The sequence below is a fragment of the Mustela nivalis genome (assembly GCF_964662115.1).
Source record: "Mustela nivalis genome assembly, chromosome: 13".
NCBI lineage: Eukaryota > Metazoa > Chordata > Mammalia > Carnivora > Mustelidae > Mustela > Mustela nivalis.
In genome coordinates this window covers 87245291-87269912 of record NC_139032.1, presented here as the reverse complement: position 1 = coordinate 87269912, position 24622 = coordinate 87245291, and the positions used below count along the sequence as shown (strand labels likewise).

General features: G+C 47.1%; 1 long non-coding RNA gene across 3 annotated transcripts; it reads left to right on the top strand.

Moving 5' to 3' along the window:
• Positions 1 to 478: 478 nt before the first annotated feature.
• Positions 479 to 22900, top strand: LOC309846646. 3 transcript variants are annotated; one of them, XR_014302046.1, is made up of 4 exons: positions 479 to 566; positions 2912 to 3011; positions 3498 to 3570; positions 22718 to 22900. It is a non-coding gene; the product is annotated as an uncharacterized lncRNA (long non-coding RNA). The 3 variants fall into 3 exon arrangements; XR_014302048.1 differs by lacking the exons at positions 479 to 566; positions 22718 to 22900 and adding exons at positions 1147 to 2104; positions 14982 to 15300; XR_014302047.1 differs by lacking the exons at positions 479 to 566; positions 3498 to 3570; positions 22718 to 22900 and adding exons at positions 1147 to 2104; positions 14982 to 15300.
• The last annotated feature ends 1722 nt before the right edge of the window (positions 22901 to 24622 follow it).

The following is a 24622-nucleotide window of genomic DNA, read 5'->3' as shown; positions in this document are numbered from 1 at the left end:
TGGTACTTTCTGCTCTCCGGAAGGAAAGGCAGCGAGCCAGAGGCGATCTGGCGGGAGGGGGAGAGCGCGGGGCACGCAGGCCCGGGAGGAGAGGTAAAAGGGGGGAAGATGCGAGAACCGGAGAGGAGAAGGGGGCGTGATGGAGAGGCTCCGGGCGGCGCAGGGACGCGCGGGCGAGCAGGGGGGACGCGGGGTGGGGGGGACAGAGAGCGAGCGCGCAGCGAGCGGGCGCGGAGGCGCCGGGAGGGAGAGGGGCCGAGGCCGGCCGGCCGCCCGGGCTGCCTGATTTTCTGTCAGCCGCGGCTGATTAACGGGCCGCCTTCCAGCTCCGAGCGCGCCGCCCCGCGTTCCTGGCAACGGCGCGCGCGGCTTCCTGGCGGAGGCGGGGCCTGCGGAAAGGTTACATTTGCACAAAGTGCCGCGGCGCAGGCGGCCGGGAGGGGCTGCGGGGCTGGGGCGGGCGGGGGGGGGGGGGTCGTGGGGAACGGGGAGCCGGGAGCGCGGCGCGGGGCGGCCGGGGAGCCGGGCCGGGGAGAGAAAAGGCTGCGGCGCTCGGCGCTGTCTGGGTAATGGAAAAATTCCTCTGGGGGCCGGGCAGAAAAATATCAGGTTGCACGGCGGCGGCACACGCGGCTCCTCCGAGGGGAGCCTCCTGCCGCCGTCCGCCGCGGGCCGGCCTGGCCGAGGGGTGCCCCCCGGTGCGTGCGCCCCAGCCCGTGCGCCCTAGTCCCTGCGCCCCAGCCCGTGCGCCCCAGCGAGAGCCGCTCTGATCCTCGCGCCCCAGCCTGTGCTCTTAGGGGGCGTCGCCTCGCTTTCGCATCTCCCCTTCCCTCCCTCAGAGGGCAGCTGAGAGGGCCTCGTTTCCCCCAAGTTGTAGTGTCCGGGCCTCCCCCCTGACTGTCCCCGTCGCCCCCGCGAGGGCCCGGCGTATGGCTGGCACCGGGTCCTGCCGCCGTCAGGGCTGGCCAGATAGGTCGCATTCGCTCTCGCTGGGAAGGCGGGCTGCCACTGGCATCTGTCCCCGCCTTCCCTCGTGCTTCGCCGCTTCTGCTCAGCTCTCTCGAAGGACTGGGCTGTTGCCTCCAGCATTACGTGGTGTAAACAGTGTCCCTCTGCTACCCGCCCCCCTCCGCCGCCTCCCGCCCCCGCATTGCGTCATTCCCCTGCTCCCAGACCATCTGCGGCTCCCTATTACCGCCCCTACGTTGGAGTTTACACCCTTGGGTCTTGCCCAGCACCGGGGGTGGGGTGTGATGTCAAAACCCTCCAGCACCTGCAGTCTCCCCTGTCTCGTTGGAGCTGGGAGTTGAAGGGCTTCTGACAGACCCCCATCTACTCTGAGTTTTTCTCTCCCTGTCTCCCTCTCTCCTTCTGTCTCCGATGTCTCTGTCTCTCTCACATTGAACTGATTCGGCCAGTAGGCGCTGTACTCATGCGGGGCCTTGCACTGGCCCCGGGGGAAGCCCTGGCTGAACCGGAAGCAGCCCCTGCCCTCCAGGAACGTGGGGAGACTGCCCAGGGAACTCAGGTTAAGAGCTGGACCTGGGGGTCTGGTAGATTTGGGTTTCTGCTCGTCCATTTCCTGGCTGTGTGTGTCCTTGAGCAAATGACTGAGCCTCCGTTTGTCCAGCTGTCAAACAGGGATGGGAGAGCAGCAAGGGCCACTCATGGGGGCTGGCTGGCAGATTTAAAGGGACAGCCTCAGTAGCTCTTGGCAAGGAGCACAATGGCCCTCACTCGGCGGAATAGTTTATTACTCTTAGGACTATAAAGAAGGCCACAAGTAACCAGAGCCTCGTGCACGGTGAGAATGTCAACCGAAGAACCCTGAGCATTAGGGCTCAGAAGGCAGGCTGTTTAGGGTAGGGCTGGTGGGTGGATCCTGGCACTCCAGGTGTGAACATGTCTAAAGATCCCAAGCCTGACTTCCCTAAGGCACCGCCCACACTTGGATCAGTCAAGGTCAAGGTTGCAGTTCTTTAATTGGGCCTGGGGAAGCTTGGTTCCTTGGCTGGGTAGGGAGTTGGCAGGAGGGCTGTAACCCTGGAGGGCACCGCCCTCCGCCTAGCTGGGGCAGCTTGTCTCTGAAGGATCAAAGCAGCAGGTAGGATCTGCTAGTTCTTCTCTCACCTGGCTTCTGTGACCCCAGGGGTGACAGGCCAGGGGAAGGGGCAGACCACAGAGGGAGGCAGGTTCCCTTCAGAGATTAATCACGCCCTCCCAGAAGCTTTGGGCCCATGGGGTCCTGGGCCTCTCCAAAAATGATCCAAGGGCAAATGGGAAAGGGGGTGGGGTCGAGAACATTCTGAACTCACTGTGCCTTGGTGTCACTCCTATGGCCTCAAGAACTGGTTTGCCATCCAAAGGGGTTCTGGGTCTGTTTCTGAGCTGGTGACTTGCTCCAGGTCAGAGTGGTGGCCTTGACCCCCCCACCCTCAAGTTCTCGGCCAACCACAAAGTGACAGTCGGCAATGAGTGATCACTTGGCACCTGACATGAGGCGGCAGGTATGGTCTCCCAGCAATCTGAGGATGTGAGGATCTGTTCAGCTATTTCTTACCAAAGAGGAGGCTGAAGGTCAGAGATCTTAGGTGCTTGTCATGGGTGTAGCTGGAACCCGAAGCCGGCCTTGCTGGACACCACAGTCTGAACTCAGTTTTAACTAAGTGCCCTGAGCCACTTCCACTGGTGGACCCAAGAAACCACCAGCAAGGAGTGAAAATCCCAATCTAGCCAATAGGGTGCCTCAGGCAATGTTTCCATTTTACAGATAAGCCCGCTGGGGCTCTGCTTTGGAGACGCGCCCAAGGCCATGTTGCTAAGGAGTGGAGTCCGTAAGAAAAAGGGAATCTTAGCCTATGGGAGCTGGAAGGGGTCTTGGAGCTCTTCTAATCCAAAACTCATTTTCCAGACAGGGAAACGGTGGCTCAAAGAGGACCCAGGTCTGCCCACACATTGAAGCATCATCTTGGGCTACACGCCCTCCGCAAGGAAGCAATGACCCTGAACCTGTGAGTTTCATGGAGCATTTGAGAGGAAATGGAAGGTGGGCTGGGGAGAACAATGAAATCAAAGGGACCAGGCTCTCCTCCAGGGGCCCAAGAGAGAACTCCCTTGATTCTCTGGCCAAAATTTCATGCTGGAATTCTCCAAGGGAGGGAGGAGGGAGGGTGTGGGGGAGGGGAAGAATGCAGCCTGAATGAGCCAAGGTCACAGCCATTCTTCGAGGTCTTCCCAAGTCCCAGAGCTGGCTTGCCCTCCCTGGCCCAATGGAGAGTGTAGTGGGGGCAGGGCAGAGGAATGGAGGGGCTCTGGGGCCCTTGGGAATGAGGGCTTCCGTTGGTTTCCCTGCTCGGAGTCCCTTGAAAACCTGGAGAGGAGAATCTTTGCGCACCGTTTCTCCTTCTCCTCCAGCAACCTACAGGTGCTTGGCAGTGCCCCCCTCAAAGCTCCTCACTTTTGCACCTAAAAAGTCTGGGTGCTGCTTACCTCTCTAGGTCCTCGGATCCTGGGAGGCCAACAGTGTGTAATGCTAACAGTGAGTGATCGGGAACGTCACATTCTGATTAAGTGAGTCAAACATCCTGGCCTACTTCGCTTTACGGAGATATATATACACGGCTCGGGCTGGTGCAGGCAGCCCTGTGCAGGGACTGGGGTGCGACTGGGGGTAAGGGGGACCTGTGCCAGCCCTCATGGAGCTCTCGGTGCAAGTTTCACATCTCAGCCAGAAGAGTCAAATGCTAGAGTCTCTGAGTGCCTTATTCACACCCGAGTGTGATTTTTCTGGAAGGAGGAAGGAGGAAAGAATGGGTGTGGAGAGAGGCGGGGTCACACCAGGACACTAATTTTCATGTACACTTTCAGCGAATTTAATCTTCTTGGATCTAGCACCCCTATGAATACAAATGTCTTAAAATACCACTAACAGAATAATAACACTTGTCCCTTTCAGCGGGCCGTTCACCCAAGCATCTCCAATGCTCTGTGAACATTAATTAATTAAGCCCAGATTAAATAGTTATCATTGACTGAAAATATATTTACTGCACACAGGCAACCAGCTACCGGGTTACTGATGTGACTTAACCCCCGTTGTCACTGCGCTTGAAATATACAACCCGAGGGCATTAGAAACTTGGGTGTGTTCACACCCTGACGGTGCGCAGGGAGGAGCTAGGGAGACTGCTGGGTCCATCGATTCTAAGCAGTCTGAATGGGCCTCAGATCTTGTCCATTCTCTGCGCTACTGCTTCCTTCCAGGGGTTTCCTTCCATGCTAGGAGCTGACTCAGGCTGATCACGCCTGCCAGACTCTTCCAGAAGAAAGGTTCTAGGTCCCAGTAGCCTGGTTACTGTTCCCACCATGTAAGTTTTACCTGTTCCTTTATTATGTATTTACTTATTTATGAGAGAGAGAGAGAGCGCGCGAGCGAGCTTGGGGAGGGGAAGAAGGAGAGGGAGAGAATCCCAAGCAGGCTCCCTGTGCAGAGCAGAGCCGGGTGCAGGGTTGGATCCCAAGTCCCTGAGCTCACGACCTCATGGGCGGGATGCTTAACCGACTGAGCCACCCAGGTGCCCCGAGGCTTCTATTTCTTGAAATTTACCATGACACTAGGGCACCTCCATTTGGATTACACCAATGACAGAAACCCAGATCAATTTGCTTAGGAAAAAAGGAGAACTTATGAACTCGTGTGAGAAACCAGACAGCAGCAAGGGTAGGAGTAGAGTGGACCTCAGTGAGGACTGGGTCAAGCCAGATCTCTGGCTACTCTTGCCCTCCTGCTTTTGCCTGTGCACAGGGGGTTTGGGGGGAGGTGGAGAGGGGTGATTTTTAAAACACTGATTTATTTTCTTTCATGGCCATTGACTTATTTAGTTTAGTTTTTTTTTTTTTTTAAAGATTTTATTTATTTATTTGACAGAGAGAGATCACAAGTAGGCAGAGAGGCAGGCAGAGAGAGAGAGAGGAGGAAGCAGGCTCCCTGCTGAGCAGAGAGCCCGATGCGGGACTCGATCCCAGGACCCTGAGATCATGACCTGAGCCGAAGGCAGCGGCTTAACCCACTGAGCCACCCAGGCGCCCAGTTTTTTTTTTTTTTTTTTTTTTTTTTGAGTAAACTTGGATTATCTATATATTTTTAGAAATTCTCTATTTCATATATTTTCATATATAGCAACATAAGGTTGCTCATGGTATTCTCTTATGAGTCTTAAAACTTCAACCATATCTGTATAGTTCTACCTTCCTTTCATTCTTAATATTAGGTATTTGTGCCTTTCTTCTTTTCCTTGATTAATCCTGCTAGATGGTTGTCCATTTTATTGTCTTTTCAAAGAACCAGCTTCTGGCTTTGTTGATCATTTTTGTGATTGTTGATGTCCTTTTCATTTATGCTTTTATCTTTACTGTTTATTTCCTTCCAGTTCTTTCTTTCTTTCCTTTTTTTTCTTTTTTCTTTTTTTTTTACGCTTCTCTAGTTAGTTGAAAGCTTTACTCCTGTATGTTTAAGTCGTTCCTGTTTTAGAGTAAATGCACTTAAGACTATATATTTCTCTATAAATGTCAGTTTAGGTCCAATCTCCAAATTTAATTTTGCATTTATCTTTTTATTCTCAGTACCACATATTTCATAATTCCCATTGTGATTTCTGTTGATGTCTTTGAGTGGGTCAGCTTCAGATTCTGAACTGAGAGATAAGATAAGGGTAGGGGGCAGGGGAGAAACATCTCTCTCTCTCTCTCTTTTTTTTTTAAACTGTTAAAGATGGGGCTCCTGGATGACTCAGTCAGTGGGGCAGATCACCTTGATCTCAGAATTTTTTTTTTAAGATTTTATTTATTTGACAGAGTACACAAGTAGGCAGAGAGGCAGGCAGAGAGAGAGAGAGGAAGGGAAGCAGGCTCCCCACTGAGCAGAGACCCTGATGCGGGGCTGGACCCCAGGATCCTGAGATCATGACCTGAGCCACCCAGGTGCCCCTTGATCTCAGGATCTTGAGTTCAAGCCCCACCTTGGGCATGGAGCCTACTAAAAAAAGCAAAACAAAAACCTGTTAAAGATAAGGTTGGAGGATGAGGGTATGTGTGACAGCTAAATGGGTGTCCCAACACTGAAAATGGGGATTTGGTGGCCTTCACACCGAGTCACTGTGATGCTGTGCCCATCACGATGAACCCATGAGATCGCTGGGAGTGTGCTTTTCGGTTTTCAAAGATACAGATGTTGTTGTTTTAAATCCGCCTACCCTGTTGTTGCTGACTTGTAATTTTGCCGCATTGTGGATAGAGAATGGGGTCTGCTTTACATCCGCTCCAAAATTCCTTTCCGCTTTCGTGTTGACCCAACACAAGTCCGTATTTAGAAATGTGCACGTTGTGCCTGACAGTCACGTGGTGTGGGAGTCTGCTGGGGGCGGGGGTCGGAGCTCTCACACACTGGAGGGCTCCAAAGGCAGAGAGTCACTGGCTCTCAGATTGGGAGGCTGGAAGTCCAAGATCAAGGTGTCTGCAGGTGTGGTTTCTTCCGAGGCCGATGTCCTGGACTTCTGGCTGTGTCTTCACACCCTCTCTCCCACATCCCCGGTGTCTCTCTCTGTGTCCAGATTTCCTCTGCTCATAAGGACACCGACCAGACTGGAGGAGCAACCCCCCCTCCACAAAGGTTTCATCTTAACTCACTCACTTTTTAAAAAAAGATTTTATTTATTTGACAGAAAGAAACAGAGTGAGAGAGGCAACACAAGCAAGGGGAGCAGAAGTGGGAGAGGCAGGCTTCCCGCTGAGCAGGGAGCCCGATGTGGGACTCAGTCCCAGGGTCCTGGGACCATGACCTGAGCTGAAGGCAGACGCTTAGTAACTGAGCCACCCAGGTGCCCCAGCTCAGTCACTTCTGTAAAGGCTCTGCCTCCAAGTCCAGTTACATTCTCAGGTACTAGGGGTTAGGACTTCAACATAAGATTGGGGGGTGGGGTGGGAGACACGAGTCAGCCCCAGACATGTGCATTCTTGGTTGGGAGAGACGCACAGACCCATGCAGGCTACTGTATGGACACATCCGTCGGACTTGTTAATTCTGTCGTTCACATCTTTCATGGATGTGTAAATTTTCTCTGCCTGCTCTGTTAGTTTCTGGGGAGTGCCCAAATGCCCATTTCTTTTGTGGATTTCTCCACTTTTCAAAGCAAATCTTCTAGTTTTTGCTTTACTTATTTTCAGGCTGTGTAGTGAGGTCTAGAAAACATAATTCGTGTTGCATCTTTTTTGTTGGGTTGTTGCTTCAGTCATTCTATAGGGTCCCTCCTTATCTCTTATCGTTAGTTGGCCTTAGGTGTATGTTGCCTGATATTAATATTTACTATATCAGCTTTTCTTTTTATGCACATATGCCTGGTTGTGTCTTTTCTGTTTTATTTTCCACCTTTCTCTTTTCTTTTGCTTTAGAGGGTGTCTCCTAACCAGCATAATATTGCATTCTGTTTTGTTTGTTTTGATCCAGTATGACAGTCTCTGTCTTTTAAGAGACAAATGAAATCAATTTACATTTATAATGATTGTTGATATATTTAGACTTACTTCTACCATTTTATTCTGTTGTCCTATATACCCCATCTTCTAAAATTATGTCTTTTGTTCTGTCATCTGTTAAATCTCCACTCTCCTTTTTTCTTTGATAGTTTGGAAAGTACAGATGTGTTTCTGTTGTTTCACTTGTTGCTCTTAAAATTTTTGTTTGTTTTTAGGATTTTATTTTATTTTTTAAAATTTTAAATAATTTTTACCTCCTTTTCTCAAAGATTTTATTTATTTAATGAGAGAGCAAGAGCACGTGAGCCTGAGTGGGGGGAAGAGGCAGAGTGAGAGAGAGAAACAAGCTACCTACTGAGCAGGGAGCCCAATGTGGGTCTCCATCTCACGACCCCAGAAACATGACCTGGGCCAAAGGCAGATGCTTAACCCACTGAGCCACCAGATGCCCCTATATATTTATTTTATTATTATTATTTTTAGATTTTATTTATTTATTTGACACAGAGAGAGAGAGAGAGATCACAAGTAGGCAGAGAGGCAGGCAGAGAAAGAGGGAGAAGCAGGCTCCTTGCTGAGCAGAAAGCCCTATGTGGGGCTCGATCCCAGGACCCTGAGATCATGACCTGAGCCAAAGGCAGAGGCTTAACCTGAGCCACCCACGTGCCCCCCTATATATTTATTTTTAAAATATTTTATTTTTAGTAATCTCTACACCCAGTGTGGGTCTTGAACTCACAATCCTGAGGTCAAGAGTCACATGCTGTACTGACTGGGCCAGCCAGATACCCCAACTTGCCCTTAAATTTTTAATATTGATACCTAGACATTTCTTTTCTTAATAATGTCTAAAGCAGCGCTGTCCAATGGGAAAATAATGTGGGTCACACATATTATTTTAAATTTTTCAGTAACCATATTAAAAAGCAAAAAGAGGGGCACCTGGGTGTCTCAGTCGGTTAAACCTCTAACTCTTGATTTTGGCTCAGGTCATGATTTCAGGGTTCGTGGGATTGAGCCCTGCCTGGGGCTCTTGTGCTAGGTGTGGAACTTGCTTGAAGTTCTCTCTCTCCCTCTCCTTCTGCCTCTCACCAATACCCCGTTCATGTGTACGCATGCACAGGGGTACACTCCTGGGCTCTCTCTTAAAAAAAAAAAAAAGCATAAAGTAAAGGTGGAAATAATTTTAGTAATATGTTTAATTTAACATTATACATCAAAAATAGTATTTCAAAATGTGATTGGTATAGCATTATTAATGAAACATGTTGTATTTTCAGTGCTAAATCTTGAAATGTAGTATGTATGTTACATGTAACAGCCCATCTCAGCTGGGACCGTGTGCATTTCAAGTGCTCAGTAGCCACGTGTGGCTGGTGGCTGCCGGGTTGGACACTGCATGTCTAAGATATCCAGCTCCTCTGTTCTCCTCCTGGAGAAGACAGCCCTAGAGCCTCCCTTCGGTGTGTGCCGAAAGCCTCTTCCCCTCTGCCTTGTTATTTTGTTCTTTTAAAATATCAGTTTTATTGATATATAATTTACATATAATACTCATGCAATTTTGATGCGTTTTGAGACACGGTTATACCCGGGAAAGCGCCACAGGAGGGAAGATCCGGAACCAGTGATTTTTGCTCTCACTCTGGATTAGGTTTGCCTTCCCCCAAAACTCACATAATCGGACTCACGCGGTATGTGCTGTTTGTATCTGGCTTCTTTCCCTCACCCTGACGTTCTCGAGACTCAGCCAGGTTAAGGCACGTGGCAGTGGCTTGTTACTTTGCTCCTTGTGTTGCAGAGTGGTGTCCCACGGTGTGGGCGTGCCTGTCTCGCATTCGCTCGTTGGAGGCCATTGGGGTTCTTTCCATCTAGGTTGGGGCTGTCCATGAATCAGGCTGCTGTGAACATTTGCGTCTGAGTCTTTGGGTGGACACAGGTTTTCATTTCTCTTGGATAAATAAACACCCGAAAGTGGACTGGCTGTGTTGTAGGGTAGTTCTGTTTAACTTGGTGAGAAACTGCCAAATGGTTTCCCCAAGGGTTACGTCCCTTTCTGTATTGTCAGAGAATTTTAACTCTTCCGTATCCTCTCTGATGCTTGGTATAGTCAGTCTTTTTATTTTTTGTTTATTTATGTATTTATTTTTATTTTTATTTTTTAAAGATTTTATCTGGGGCACCTGGGTGGCTCAGTGAGTTAAACCTCTGCCTTCAGCTCAGGTCATGATCTCAGGGTCCTGGGATCGAGCCCCACATCGGGCTCTCTGCTCAGCAGGAAGCCTGCTTCCCCCTCTTTCTCTGCCTGCCTCTCTGCCTACTTGTGATCTCTCTGTCAAATAAATAAATAAAAATTTTTAAAAAACAAACAAACAAAACACCAACAAAAAGATTTTATCTATTTATTAGAGAGAGAGAGTGATTACAAGTTGTGGGGAGACAGAGGGAGAGGGAGAAGCAGGCTCCCCGCTGAGCAGGGAGCCTGAGGAGGGACTCGATCCCAGGACCCTGAGATCATGACCTGAGCCAAAGACAGACCCTTCACCGATGGAGCCACCCAGGCGCCCCTGGTCAGCCTTCTTTAAATTTAGCCTCTCCAGTAGGTGTGAATTGCTAGTTCATTGTGGTTTTAAATTTACCTTTCCCTGATGGCTAGGGAAGTTGAGCATTTTTTCATGCGGATGAAAAAATGTACATATTCTCCTATTGGATGAAAGAATACACATGGAGAAATCCGCATATCTTCCTCTGTGAAATATCTGTTCACATCTATTTTTTATTTTATTTTATTTATTTATTTGAGAGAGAGAAGCACAGCGAGAGAGGGAACACAAGCAGGGGGAGTGGGAGAGGGAGAAGCAGGCTTCCCTGCTGAGCAGAGTGCCCAATGCGGGGCTCGATCCCAGGACCCTGGCATCATGACCTGAGCTGAAGGCAGAGGCTTAACGACTGAGCCACCCAGGCGCTCCTCTGTTCACATCTTTTGATTGTGTTATTCGCCTTTTTTCTTACTGAGCACAGATAGCGGTTCCTTAAGTACTTCAGATCCCAGGCTGGTCCAGTGTTTATGTTTTGAATATTTCCCCCCCAGTCTGGGGCTTGTCTCTTTGTTTTCTCAGGGGTGTCTTTGAAGAGTGAAAGTTTAAAAATTTTCTCACTTCCTGCGTATGCTTTCATGTTTTTAAGAAGTCTGCAGTCCCCAAGATGGCGAAGATTTTTCTCCTATATTTTTGTCTAACCGTTTCCTTGTTTTGCCTTTTAAATTTAGACCTATGACCCATTTCGACTTAGATTTTGCGTAAGGTGTGAGGTGGGAGTGGAGACTCCTTATTTTTCCAGGTGGACATCCTGTGATTCATACCAGGTGCTGAAAGGTGTCTTCCCTGTTGTCTTATGCTGACGCCTTCGCTGATATCGATCAACAGTGTGTGGGGGTCTGTTTCTGGAATCCCTGTTCTGCTCCAGTGACCTCTTTGTCTGACCTGAGGCCAACATCCCATTGACCCGATTATGTATGTAGCATCTTCATAAGTCTTGAAATAAATTCTTTGTTATTTTTATCGGGAATTTCTTTCTTTCTCTTTTTAAAAGATTGTATTTATTTGAGAGAGAGTAAGGGAGAGAGCATGAGCTGTGGGGAGGGGCAGAGGGAGAGGGAAAAGAAGACTCCCCCTCCCCTACCAAGCAGTGATCCCAACATGGGGCTCGATCCCAGGACCCCGAGATCATGACCTGAGCTGAAGGCAGACACTTAACCCACTGAGCTATCTGGGCGCCTCTATTATCTGAAATTTCAATGCCACCTTTTTAGGTTATTATTATTATTATTATTATCATTATTATTATTATTTATTCATGAGAGAGATAGACTGGGCACAACAAGCAGGAGGGGCAGAGGGAAAGGGAGAGAGAATCTCAAGCAGGCTCCACACTGAGTGCCGAGCCTGATGCAGGGCTTGGTCCACCACCCTGAGATCATGATCTACCTGCTAAATCGGACTTGAGCTCCGCTTGCCAGCCTAGTCCTTAACGCTGCCCCTTGCTCTGTCTTCCATCTTTGTGGAAGTGTCACTCTTTACTTGCTGTGTCCCAGATGGACTCTTTTGAGTTTAGATGGACGTTTCATTCTCTTGCAGACACTTGACAGTGAGTGAGTGTGTGTGTCAGTTTCAAATTGTGCACCTCATCCCTTCAAAGCAACTTATTGGGACGCCCGGGTGGCTCAGTCGGGTAAGCTTCTGCCTTTAGCTCAGGTCATGATCTCAGGGTCTGGGGATTGAGTCCCACATCAGGGTCCCCACTCAGAGAAGAACCTGCTTCTCCCTCTGCCTGCCACTCCCCCTGTTTGTGCACACACTCTGTCTCGGACAAATAAATAAATAAAATCTTAACAAAACAAAACAACTTATTGCAGGCTTTTTGGGGGGGGCTGGAAATATTTAGTTCCTTCTTGATTTAATTATATTTTTTAATGTAAAAAAAGTTTAGTTAGGATTAGATGGCTTTTCTAGGCAATAGTTGTGGTGGAAGTTGCTGGTTGTCCCCCCATATCCGTTCTCTCTATTTGCAATGTGATAGAATTCATCTCAGGGTGAAGGAATACATTTCTCAGCCTCTCTTGGAACTAGCTGTGGACTATGGGATGCAAAGAGGAATGGCAGGTGTGCAATTTATAGATTATGGTCTTAAAGGGAAACCACTTTGACCAGGAAGTAGACACAATGGTCAGCAATCTTGAATTCTGGATACAGGAGCACCACAGGGATTATGCAGAAGCAAAGCAGAAAGAGCCTGGGTCCCTGACACCTTGAAGCTGGGATGTGAGCTACTCCCATCCATACTGTTACTTGGGAGAGAGCAAATTCTCTTGGTGAGCCACTAGTATCTTAGATCTTGGTCGGATCAGCCAACCCTGTATCCTAATACAGTAAATGGATTTACTAATATCGTTGACAATCTTATTTGTTCCCTGTTGTTTTCTGATACTCTTTCCCTTTTGGTATATATTTCTTCTAGCAGAGAACATCCCTTAGGCATTTTTTTTCACCAAGAGTTTGACGGATGAAAAATTCTGGGATTTTGGAAGTTGGAGTTGTTTTCGTTTTCATTCTTTAGTGACAGTTTAGCTAGGTATATTACTCTAAGTTCATAATTAATTTTCCTCAATACACTGAAGGTATTATTCTACTCTTTTCTTGCCTCTTTTGTGGCTGAGATTTCTCCTACTGGCTTATATATCATTTCTTTTTTGGATAACCTCTTTTCCCTCTTAGGCCTGCTTTTAATATTTTCTCTTCATCTTTGATATTCTGAATTACAAGGTATCTTGGTGGAATTTTTATTTTTATTTATGTAGCATGGCCTTTGTTGGTCTTTATTTGGGGAGGGGAAATCTCTCTCTGTATCTCATTGAGGGTTTTCGCTGTATGTTGAGCTGTTATGTCAGTAGTTATCACGTTGTTATACCCTTTTGTTCTTGATTCGTATCTGCTTATTTATATGTTTTATTTATTTATTTATTTCAGTTTTTCCTCTCCTTATTTCATTGAGGATTTTAAGCATGTTTATTTCAAAGCATTTCTTAAAGGGCTCCACCATTTGAGTTCTTTTTAAAGTTCTATTTATTTAAGTAATCTTTACACCCAACGTGGGACTTGAACCCACAAGCCCATGATCGAGAGTCATATGTTCCGACTGAGCCAGCCAGGTGCCCTCCCATTTGAATTTTGACAGTAGTGAGTTTGTTACCTGTTGAGTTTGTTACCTGTTGCACTGATCTGACTCTTAAGGTACTCTGCCCCCCACCCCCTTAATGCTCTCTGGCATTCATGCCTTTATGTAACCCCCTCTCTTTGAGTGTAGCCAGTACCTGTGACTTACTTCTAGTCAATGGAATATGGCAAAAGTGATGGAGTGTTACTGTTGTAATTATGTTGTTAGAGAAGACTCTGTCTTGCTAGTAGCTTTGCTGTAGAGATTGTGCCTGCTGGACTGACGAAACATGTGGTTTTGTTGGGAAAGGAAGAGTAGGCAAGAACTGTGGCAAGGAATTATAGGAAGTCTGTGGATGGCCTATAGAAACTGAAGGTGGCCTCCAGACAACAGCCAGCAAGAAGCCAGGGCCCTTAGTCCTACAACTGCCAAGAAATGAATATTCCAACAATCTGAGTGAATTTGGAAGTGGATTCTTCCCCAGTTGAGCCTCGGATGAGAACACAGCCTGGGACGCCTGGGTGGCTCAGGTGGTTAAGCCACTGCCTTTGGCTCAGGTCATGATCCTGGAGTTCCGGGATCGAGTCTAGTACCAGGCTCCCAGCCCCGTGGGCAGTCTGCTTCTCCCTCTGACCTTCTCCCCTCTCATGCTCTCTCTCAAATAAATAAAATCTTAAAAAAAAGAAAAAAGAAAAAAGAACACAGCCTAATTGACACTTTGCAGCCATGTGAGACCCTAAACATGGGAAAAAGTTATGCTCTGCCTAGACTTTGGACCCATATATACTGTGTGTTGATGTTAAACATGTTATTTCATCCCATTAGATTTGTAACCATTTGTTAGAAGACTAGAGGACTGATGACACATGGCCCTATATTTGATCTATAGCTTCAGAAATTCTGCCTTCAGTGAGGCTCTTGGAACTTACGAACACTGTATGGGATAATCCACCAAAATGTGAACAGTAGTTACACATGGGTGGGAGAATATAGGTTATTTTTATTCTCTTCTATGCATTTTGGTATTTACCACATTTTAAAATGTGACATCTATATGAAATAACTAAAACTGTTAAACTGTTAAAACTGTTTAAACATTTTATTAAAGACTAACAACATACTCATAGAAAATAGCACAAATCTTATGTTCAGTTTAATGATTTTTTTACAAAGTGAACATATTTTCTGTAATTGCAATCCAGGACAAGAATTAGAATGTTAGTAGCATCCCAGAAGACTTTTCTCTTGTTTCCCAGTTAGTAACTCCAAAAAGATAATTATTAGTCTAACTTTTATTGCCATTACCTTTTTTAGAAATGATTTTATTTATTTATTTGATAGCCAGAGATCTGTAGGCAGAGAGAGAAGGGAAAGCAGGCTCCCTGCTGAGCAGAGAGCCCGCTCTATCCCAAGACCCTGAGATCATGAACTGAGCCGAAGGCAGAGGCTTAACCCACTGAGCTACCCAGGTGCCCCTACCATTACCTTTTATAAGTGATATTCAGTATATTCATTTGTGTCTGACTTCTCTCTTTCTCTTTCTCTCTCTCTGTAAAGTAGGCTCCATGCTCTTGGACTCAGGACCCCAAAGTTAAGAGTCATATGCCCTACTTACTGAGCTAGCCATGTGCCCACGTGTCTGACTTCTCTTATTCAACATTATGTTTGTGAAGTTCATAATGTCTTTCATAACAATAGTTTGATCATTTTTTTTTTAAAGATTTTATTTATTTATTTGACAGAGAGACAGAGCAAGAGAGAGAACACAAGCAGGACAAGTGGGAGATGGAGAAGCAGGCTTCCTGCTGAGCAGGGAGCCCAATGCAGGGCTCGATCCCAGGACCCTGGGTTCATGACCTGAGCCAAAGGCAGACACCTAACAACTGAACCACCCAGGCACCCCTAATTTGATCAGTCTTAACATTGGTTCATATTTCAATGCATGAATATACCACAAATTGGCTATATATTCTACTGTTGATGAAAGTTTGGGACTTCCAATAAAGCAAGAAAAATAAATTTAAAGTATAACAATTGGAAATAAAGAACAAACTGTCACTATCCATAGACATGGTACTGATAGAAGATCCATACAAATTAGTAAATAAATGATTAGAATTAATAAGTGGATTTAACAATGTCCCTGGATGAAATGTCCACAGTAACTACAGTAGCCTTATAGAAGATCTTGAAAACTAGTGTGAGTTCTGAAACTTTGTTCTTTTTTGATGTTGTTTTTGTTATTTGAGTTCCTTTGCCTTTTCATGTAAATTTAAGAATGAACTTGTTGGCTTTTACCAAAAAGCCCATAAATATTTTATTTGGAATTATATTGAATCTATACATCAATTTGGTGATAACAGCTTAACAAAACTGAGGCCTCCAATCCATGAACACAGTATAGCTCTCCATTTATTGAGATGTTTTAAAATTTCTTTCATTAGTATTCAGCATACAGATATATCCAAGTATTTCATTTTTTCCAGGGCTATTTCTTTTTCTTTCTTTCTTTTTTAAAAACATTTATTTATTTATTTATTTATTTGAGGCAAGGAGGGGCAAAAGGAGAGAGAGTCTTAAGCGAACTCTGCACTGAATATGGAGACTGATGTGGGGCTCAAGCTCATGACTGAGATTATGGCCTGAGCTGAAACCAAGAGTCAGATGCTCAACCAACTGTGCTACCTAGACACCCTTCCAATACTATTTCTTAAATCCCATTTCCAATTATTAATTATGAGTATATAAGAATACACTTTTTAATATACTGGCTTATGTAATTTTGCTAAACGTATTAGTTCTATGGGATTTTTTACTTGGGCAATTATTTATGTGCGAATAGAAGCAGATTCCTTTCTTTCTTTTCAAGCTATATGTCTTGTTTTCTTGTCTTACTGCACTGGCTGTTGAATAAGAGTAGTGAGGGGAGACATTATTGTTCTTGACCTTAAAGAGAAAACATCTAGTCTTTCCCAATTAAGCATGATGTGTGAATAACCCAACACCAAATCCTAACCAAAGGTCTGGTTTCTGGGGCCTCAGTAAACAGAACTCAGGTGGAAGTCAAGTGCCACTGATGCTTGAGGGAATACAACCCATGGAAAGCTGGAGCAAGAGAAAAGGAAGGGAGAGAGACCCAGTATGAAGGTACACAAATGTGCTGGCCACTTGTTGATGTTAATCACAACTGATTGATCTTGTGGCACTGTCTTGCACACACCTGTGAGCTGAGTGGATCCCATGGCAGTTCAAGCACCAGCAGCCTCAGGGAAGACAATGGGGTCAAGAGGTATAAATGCTGGCAGGAGTTGATTTTTTTTTTTTTTAAGATTTTTAAAATTTATTTGACAGACAGAGATGACAAGTAGGCATAGAGAGGAGGAAGCAGGCTCCCCGCTGAGCAGAGAGCCTGATGTGGGGCTCTATCCCAGGACCCTGGGATCATGACCCGAGCCAAAGGCAGAGGCTTTAACCCACTGAGCGACCAGGCACCCCTGGAGTTGATTTTTTAAAAGTATTTTTATTATTTATTTATTTATTTATTTATTTATAGAATGTGAGAAGGATTGGGTGGGTGGCAAGAGAGGCAGAAAAAGAGAGAGAATCTTTTTTTTTTTTTTTTTTTTGACAGAGAAAGAGAGATCACAAGTAGGCAGAGAGGCAGGCAGAGAGAGAGAGGGAAGGAAGCAGGCTCCCTGCGGAGCAGAGACCCTGACGTGGGGCTTGATCCCAGGACCCTGGGATCATGACCTTAGCTGAAGGCAGAGGCTTTAACCCACTGAGCCACCCAGGTACCCCATTTCTGAAAATGTTTTTATTCTACCGTCACTATTAATTGATAGTTTATCTGGGTATAGAACTTAAAGTTTGAAATACATTTTTCTCAGGATTTTAAAGGCATTAGCTCCATTTTGGTCTAATTTCAGTGGCGCTGTAAGAAGCGTAATGCCATTCTGATTCTTGATGCTTTGTGTAAAACCTAACTTTTCACTCTCTAAGAGCTTATATGATTTTTCATTTATTCTTAGTGATCTGAAATTGTACAACGATGTGTCTCAGTGTGCAAATATTTTAATCCACTTGGTTGGATACTTAGTGGGCATTTTCCATCTGGAAACTCATGTCATTTAATTCAGAGACATTTACTTTAATGACTTATTTGATGATTACCATTCTCTTCTATTTCCTCTGTTCTTTCTGGGACTCCTCTTATTTGGATGTTTGATCTCCCAGGCTGATTCTCTAACTTTCATGTCTTTTCTCTCCTTTGTGTTTTCCTCTGCTTTCTGGGTTATTACCTCATCTGCAAACTTTTCTTCCAATCCTTTCACTAAGCTTTTCATTTATTCTACCCAAGAGATATTTTTTTGTTCTTAGAATGTTCTTTTTTAATAACATACTGGACTTGTTTCATGTGTGCTATATGTCTCATGTCTTTGATGATACTGGTGATTTGTTTTTTTTTTTTTCCCATTTTTCTTCTCCTAGTCATCATCATCTGTGTTCCCTCCAAAGTTGCTTTTTATCTATTTGTTGTTGTTTGGCTCTGGGTTAGGAGCTTCTCTTCTGGGCCTGGTGATCCTTATCTTCTGCACATAGAGGTTGCTCAGAAACTCAGAGCTGAGGTTTGGTTTGCCCACCAAAAACTCCACAGGAGGGACGCCTGGGTGGCTTAGTCAGTAAACATGTGCCCTTGGCTCAGGTCATGATCCCGGGTTCCTGGGATGGAGTCCAGCATCACACTCCCTGCTCAGCAGGAAGCCTGCTTCTCCTTCTCCCACTGCTCCTGCTTGTGTTCCCTCTCTCACTGTCTCTCTCTCTGTCAAATAATTAAATAAAATCTTAAAAAAAAAAAAAATCCACCGCTGAGTGATCTGATATTGGGAAACTTCAGATGTCTGTGTCTTTAGGTCTTTCCTCCTGGGCTTCTCAGAAATTTCAGTCTCCTGCCCGGAGGTTCATACTAAGCCTGTTTGCCAGTTGGGACTATGGAGACTTGACGTGAAGACTTTCATTCATTCCCCCATTTTTGGTGAGAAGCCCCTGGCCCTAGCTGGGTCTGCTTTTTTCTAGTACAGAGTCCCTTGGTTTTACCCACTCTGGGGAATAAATCATCTGTCTTCTCTTGTGATTGTTGGGGTGTAGTAAGGGCGGTCAGCTTGGGGGATGGGCTCTGGGTTACTAACTGCTCTGTAAACTCTCTTTCAACAAAACCCCTGCTCTTTCCCCCCTGGTGCCAGAAGTACCTGGTACTGGATTCCTGAGCTTCTGAGGAGTTCTAGACTTTCCTCACTGCTGCCTCAGGACTCAGTTCTTCTCATCCATTAAGTTGGTTCCCATTCATCGATCTCTTTTCCAATTTCAAAATTACCCCATTTTCTTCGCCACTGCAGCATTTGAAGAATTCCTTGTCTGCCATTTTAAAGGAGTTTCAGGAGGGAGCAGCGATACATGCCTGTGTTTGATCTGCTTTCTCTAACCAGAAACCCTGGCTCTTTTTTCATTATATTTAATTCTTTTTGATATTTCTCAGAACTTCTTAGTCATTTTAATCACAGCTGTTTTGTAGTCTCTTTCCTGGACGGATCTATCGTGTGAGGTTGTGGCAGATTTGGGGTTGGGGGAAGAGAGGGTGTCCAAACCTCCTGTTGGTTTTATCATTGACTTTGTCTTATTACTGCCATGGTTTTGTAATTTTTTCTTTGTGAGCTCATCTGCAGGGACCTTTGTCTGTGCGTTGAGCTTGGGTTGACATTCAAGGCCCTCTGGTGAGTGTTCACATTTGTCTCTGCCTCGTGCACAGCGCATCTCCAGCCAGGGATCCCTGTGGGTGTTAAGTTCTTGCCTTCTGGGTCTCCGGAACACACTGGGAAGGGTAAATTTAAATTCCAGCCCCCTGGAGGCTAAGTCTCTGGTTCCACATTCCCAGTCTGTGTCCTACCCTAAGTCCAGGCTGTGGCAGAGAGTTTCTTGGTAATTTGTGTGAGCGGAGAGTTGTTTTTTTGGTTTGTTTTTAATCCTCATCTACCTTTTCATCGAGAGTATGTCTGAAGAGGCTGGCTTGGAGGTGGGTCTCATTTACAATTCTCTGCTCTGTGGAGCCCAAAGTCTTATTTCTTGTCCCCATGAGGACTGTAAAATCCAGTCCCCAGGCTGCTGAGACCCACAGCCCTGCACCCCTCCCCCCCACCCCCCACCGTCATACCTCCCCCCTGTGCAGCCCAGCAGCCAGCCGAGCCCTCCTGATTCCTGCTCTGGTTTTCAGCTACGTCTTTGTTTTTATCCCTGGGGAGCTCACTTCCTTTCTTGCAGGCTCAGCCATGCATTTAGAAGGATGTTTGTTAGATTTTAACCACCATCTCCAAGTCGTATTTTGTAGCAGGAGGGTTTTCTGCTGTGTAACTCACATTTCTACCAGAAAGGGAGGCCTGTGGTTTTCGTTTGTTTCCAACCTCTTTTGCATCTCTGACTACCCACAGCAGAGCGTCAGGAGAGGCCCGCGAATGCCGAGTAAAAGAAATGCCATTGCTGCATTTTCAGCTAATTGGTGATTTTGCCAAAGGCCCCAGCAAAACCGAGTCAGGGTTCCGGAGGCCGTCCTGCTGTTCGGAGCAGGAGTCTCAGAGAACATTCGAGACCTAGCCTGGGCTGGGACCAGCCTACTGTGGGTACCATCCGATGTCCAGCCAGACTGCGGGCATCCCTCCCTCTCACCCTTCTCGGACCTTGCTGATTGCCTCCTACACCGGCTGTGCTGTGTCCGCTGGCTTGTGGACGGGCCTGCTAGACCAGACTTACCCTCTCCGGGCCCCAGGCCCTGTTGCTTCTCTCTGTGTCTCCAGCATCCTCACGGTCACAGCACAAACATGCGAGGCGTTGGTAAATGTGTATCTGATGTGTGAAGGAGCCAGCCAGCGTTCCCCCACAACCAGCCCCGAATGGCAGCCTCGGATTTCACAAAATTAAGGCCGCTGTTACAGCCCCATCACTCAACCCAACCTCAGCCACCCTTCTGCCTGGCAGACACCAGCCCTGCCCCGCAGGAGCGGAACTCTCCTCTGGCATTTTAATAGGGAGGTGGCAGGTCATTTGGGAACAAATGGACTCTAATTAGCCCTCCCAAGAGCTGAGCTGCCCTGTCTGGGCTGTGGGGGGCACGGAGCGGGGGAGTGCGGGGGGGGACTTGGTCACCGACTCCTTCTCCAACTCTCCCCTCCTCTCCTGGTGGACTGGGGTTCCAAAGTTCCAAGTTTGGAGAGAGATCTTTTTGCAAAAGGAAAGCTGAGTATGTGTTTCCCCAAACCTGTGGGGTCCTTTCATAGATGGATGAAATGGTTGCAGCCGCCACTCACTGTGTTTACGTAGCGCGTTCCCTCTGAGATCTCTCTCTGGTGACGACACACTCTGGCGGGACTTGCCCAAAGTCACACCAGGCCGGGGCTTGCCTGCGCTGTCTAGGGGAGCATCCGCTAGCCACCTAATCGCCACTGAGCGAGTACTTGAAATGTGGCTGGTCTGAATTTCGATGTGCCTTGAGTGTTAAACCGTGCCAGATTTCTAAGACTTCTAAGTATGAAAAAAAAAATCCCGGTAATAATTGTAATATTTGTGACATGTCACAATCATAATATTTTGGATATATTAGGTTAAATACAAATATTATTGGGATGAATGCCACCAGTTTTTTTTAAATTTCGTTTTAATGAAGCTGCCCCCAAATTTTAAATTACCTATGTGGTTTGCATTCATGACTCAAGTCCTATTTCTTTTCTTTTCTTTCTTTTTTTTTAAGATTTTAGTTATTTGACAGAGAAGGACACAGCAAGAGAGGGAACACAAGCAGGGGGAGTGGGAGAGGGAGAAGCAGGCTTCCTGCTGAGCAAGGAGCCAGATGTGGGGCTTGGTCCCAAGACCCCGGATGGTGACCTGAGCTGAAGGCAGACGCCTAATGACTGAGTCACCCAGGCGCCTCTTGAGTCCTATTTCTTTTGGCTGTGAGCAGTGCAGAGGGAGGCCTTGTCTGCTGTATCCTGCACAGAGCAGGAGGCCAAGAATTCTATGCTGAACGAACGAACGAATGAATGAGTGCTTGTTCAACACATTTGGCATTGGTTTATAAATGAAATCGTTTGCTTTGGCCGTGAAGGCGAGCTGCCCTCCGTCTATTTTCTACCTTTGCATGAGTAGCCTTTCCATGAGATTGCAGAGCCATGGGTGTGACCAGATTTGGGGAACTGACCCTGTCCTAATTTGGGGTCCCTTGAGAGCAGAGTCTGAGTGACGTGACCCCAGGAGGTAGGAAAGCAGGGCTGGGCTTGGAGGAGGATCAACGTGGGTATCCTGCCCAGCTGCAGGCAAAGGAGAGACATATGCAGCCAGGAACCCTGGCAGCATATGGAATGCCTTCCAGAATCGTCACCCAGAGGATGGGAGGTGGGAACATCTGTCCAATGGCTCCTGCCCTCCATGGCAAGAGGCTGCTAAGGGTACCTTTACTCTCTCACACTTCTTTTTTTTTTTTTTTTTTTTTTTTTTTTAAGATTTTATTTATTTATTTGAGAGAGACAGAGTGAGAGCCTGAGCTGAGAGAGGGAGAAGCAGACTCCCTGCTGAGCAGTGAGCCCGACACGGGGCTCCATCCCAGGACTCTGAAATCATACCCGGAGGTGAAGGCAGAGGCTTAACGGACTGAGCCACCCAGGCGCCCCCTATCCCATACTTCTGAGCTGTGCTGGTGGCTTCAGGAAGCTTTGGAAAAATACCTTAGGCCGAAAAGCATCTGCTTGAGGTGGCACGCTCGTCAGCACGGGTCAGGACTGTCCACCACATTGCACCAAAGAAAATTCATAATTGCTGCAACAGTAGACAAAGATCAGTGGCTGAACGTCCGGGAGGGGCGTAGAATGGGCTTCGGATTATGGGCGGTTTCTGGAAAGCCAGGAGACACCTTGTTTGTTTGTTCATAACGCACTCGTGCATTCATTCAGTTGTCAACCAATACTTCTTGTACACCACCTCTAGGTGAGGTCTGGGCTCCCCCCAGAAAGGATGACAGAAGGAAAGAGAGGAGTAGAGATGTCCTTACGTCAGCCATGTGGAACCTTTTCTAATTCACAAATAAGGGAAATCACTTGCAAACGTCAATCCCTTCATCTTCACTGCCAACAGGGAACTGAGGCTGGATTGTTGGGTGACAGCACCCAGAGCCTCGGAAGAGGGCTCAGCCTCTTCTTGGTTCAAGCAGGACTTAGAAATTAACTCCCCCATGGGGTGCATGGGTGGCTCAGTCGGTTAAGTATCCGACTCATGATTTCGGCTTAGGTCATGAGATCAAGCCCCATGTCTCCCAAGCTCAGTGGGGAGTCTGCTTGGGATTCACTCTCTCTCCCTCTCTGCTTCTCCCCCTCCCATTTGCATTCTCTTTCTCTCTCAAATAAATAAATAGAATCTTTTTTTTTATCTTTTTTTTTTTCGACAGAGAGAGATGACAAGCAGGCAGAGAGGCAGGCAGAGAGAGAGGAGGAAGCAGGCTCTTCGCCGAGCAGAGAGCCCGATGCGGGGCTCGATCCCAGGACCCTGAGATCATGACCCGAGCCAAAGGCAGCGGCTTAACCCACTGAGCCACCCAGGCGCCCCAATAAATAGAATCTTAAAACAACAACACAAAGGAATGATCTCCCCCACCCATCGTGCCTTCCTGCATTGGCTCAGCCTGAGGCCCCTGAGTGGCTGCTAGGTGCCAGGCTCTGCCCCAGGCTGGGGGCGTGGTGGGGAGCTAGAGGGCCCCTGGGCTCCGGAGCTCACAGTCTAAAGGGAGCAAGGGTGCCACCCTTGCAGAGAATCAGGAGGTAGGATCCAAGCCCTGAGGGGCAGAGGGAGGGGCTGCATCCTGCTAGGTCTTGGAAAGCATTCGGGAGGAAGTGCAACCAGATATTCACCCCAAGGCCTCTGGGCCCCAGATGTGAGCTTCTGGCACAGACTGGTCCTGGCTGAACCCCATAACTGGCTGTTTGGCAAAGGACATTGGCAAACCCAAGCTGACTCTGGGCCATTTGCATATCATTTGCATCAATCTGCATATGCGGTGACACAGCCTGGTCTCTTATGCATTTAAATTGCAAGTTATTTGTCTCTCTTTGAAAGCTCTCATTTTTTTTTCCCAAGGGGGGCTGGCTCCATTTCCCCTCCTTGCCCTTATAAAGACTGTGGAGGTTGCCCAGCACAATGGAAGGCTGTCGATTTGGGGTGGAATATGTGCATTTTATTCTGGCCTTCCAAGTACTTGGTAATTTTCAAGGGCCCCGTGACAACCTGGTGCAGAAGAGAGGGGAGGGTATGTGCATCCTGGGCTACCCACAGGGAAACTGAGGCAGAGGGACTTTGGGCTCGGTTGCTTGGTTTGCTTTGGTTTATCTGTTTGTTGTAAGTGAGGTGCCCAACCTCCCTTGGCCTGCTGGAGGGAAGTCTGTGACTAGGGATCTGATCCCGTGTCAAGAGGGAGCTCAGAGGTCATGTCTTAGTGGAGGAAGTTCAGAGAGGGCCAGAGACTTGCCCAAGCCACAGAACTGATCCAGAACTCAGCCTTGGCTCGGCAGCTCAGCATGAAGACAGTGGGACCCACTGCCAAGGCACCTGTTTGGGCCTCTGTGTCAGCAGCTTGTGCTGCATCAGAGGACATCCCCTTAAATACCAAGTATATTGATTTCTACGTACTTGGGTTGCAGTTTAAGCCTGGTGAGTGCATGTCACCACTGATGAGTGTGTGTCACCCTGCCCAGCATATCCCGTTCAATCAGGACCTGACTTAGCCCAGACATGAGCTAGCAGGGGTCCTCACTGGTGCCCTAAATGGGGACTTTCTCTGATGCAGAAGGTGTGGTTCATTCCATCCCAGATAGTGCAGGTCTCCCCATACACCCTTGACATTGACTGTGAAGACCAAACTTGAGGACATCACCTTGTATCTTAAAAATCTATCAACAGAATAGGGTGGGAACTTACTCAAGGCAATATTGGGTCGAGCTGACTCTCAGGTCATTTGGGGATCTTTACTTATAAAAACCAAATCATGTAATTCACTGGTAATAATAGCTCCCATTTGTGGAATACTTGATCATGTGCAGGCCTGGTGCTGGGCTTTCCCTTCCGTTATTTCCATTCCTCATCCTGTAAGATGGAGACTCTTATTCTTGTTACACAGACGAGGCCACTGAAGCTCAGTGAGATAAAGGACTTTGTCCAGCCAAGTATCGGGGTCGAGGCTCAATGTCAGGGCTAGCTGGCTCCAGACCACAACAAAACAGGCTGTGCTTCCCACTAAACCATATCGCTTCCAATGTCAAGTCTAAAACTAGACCTAACATGAGCGCTAAGTTATGTCTTA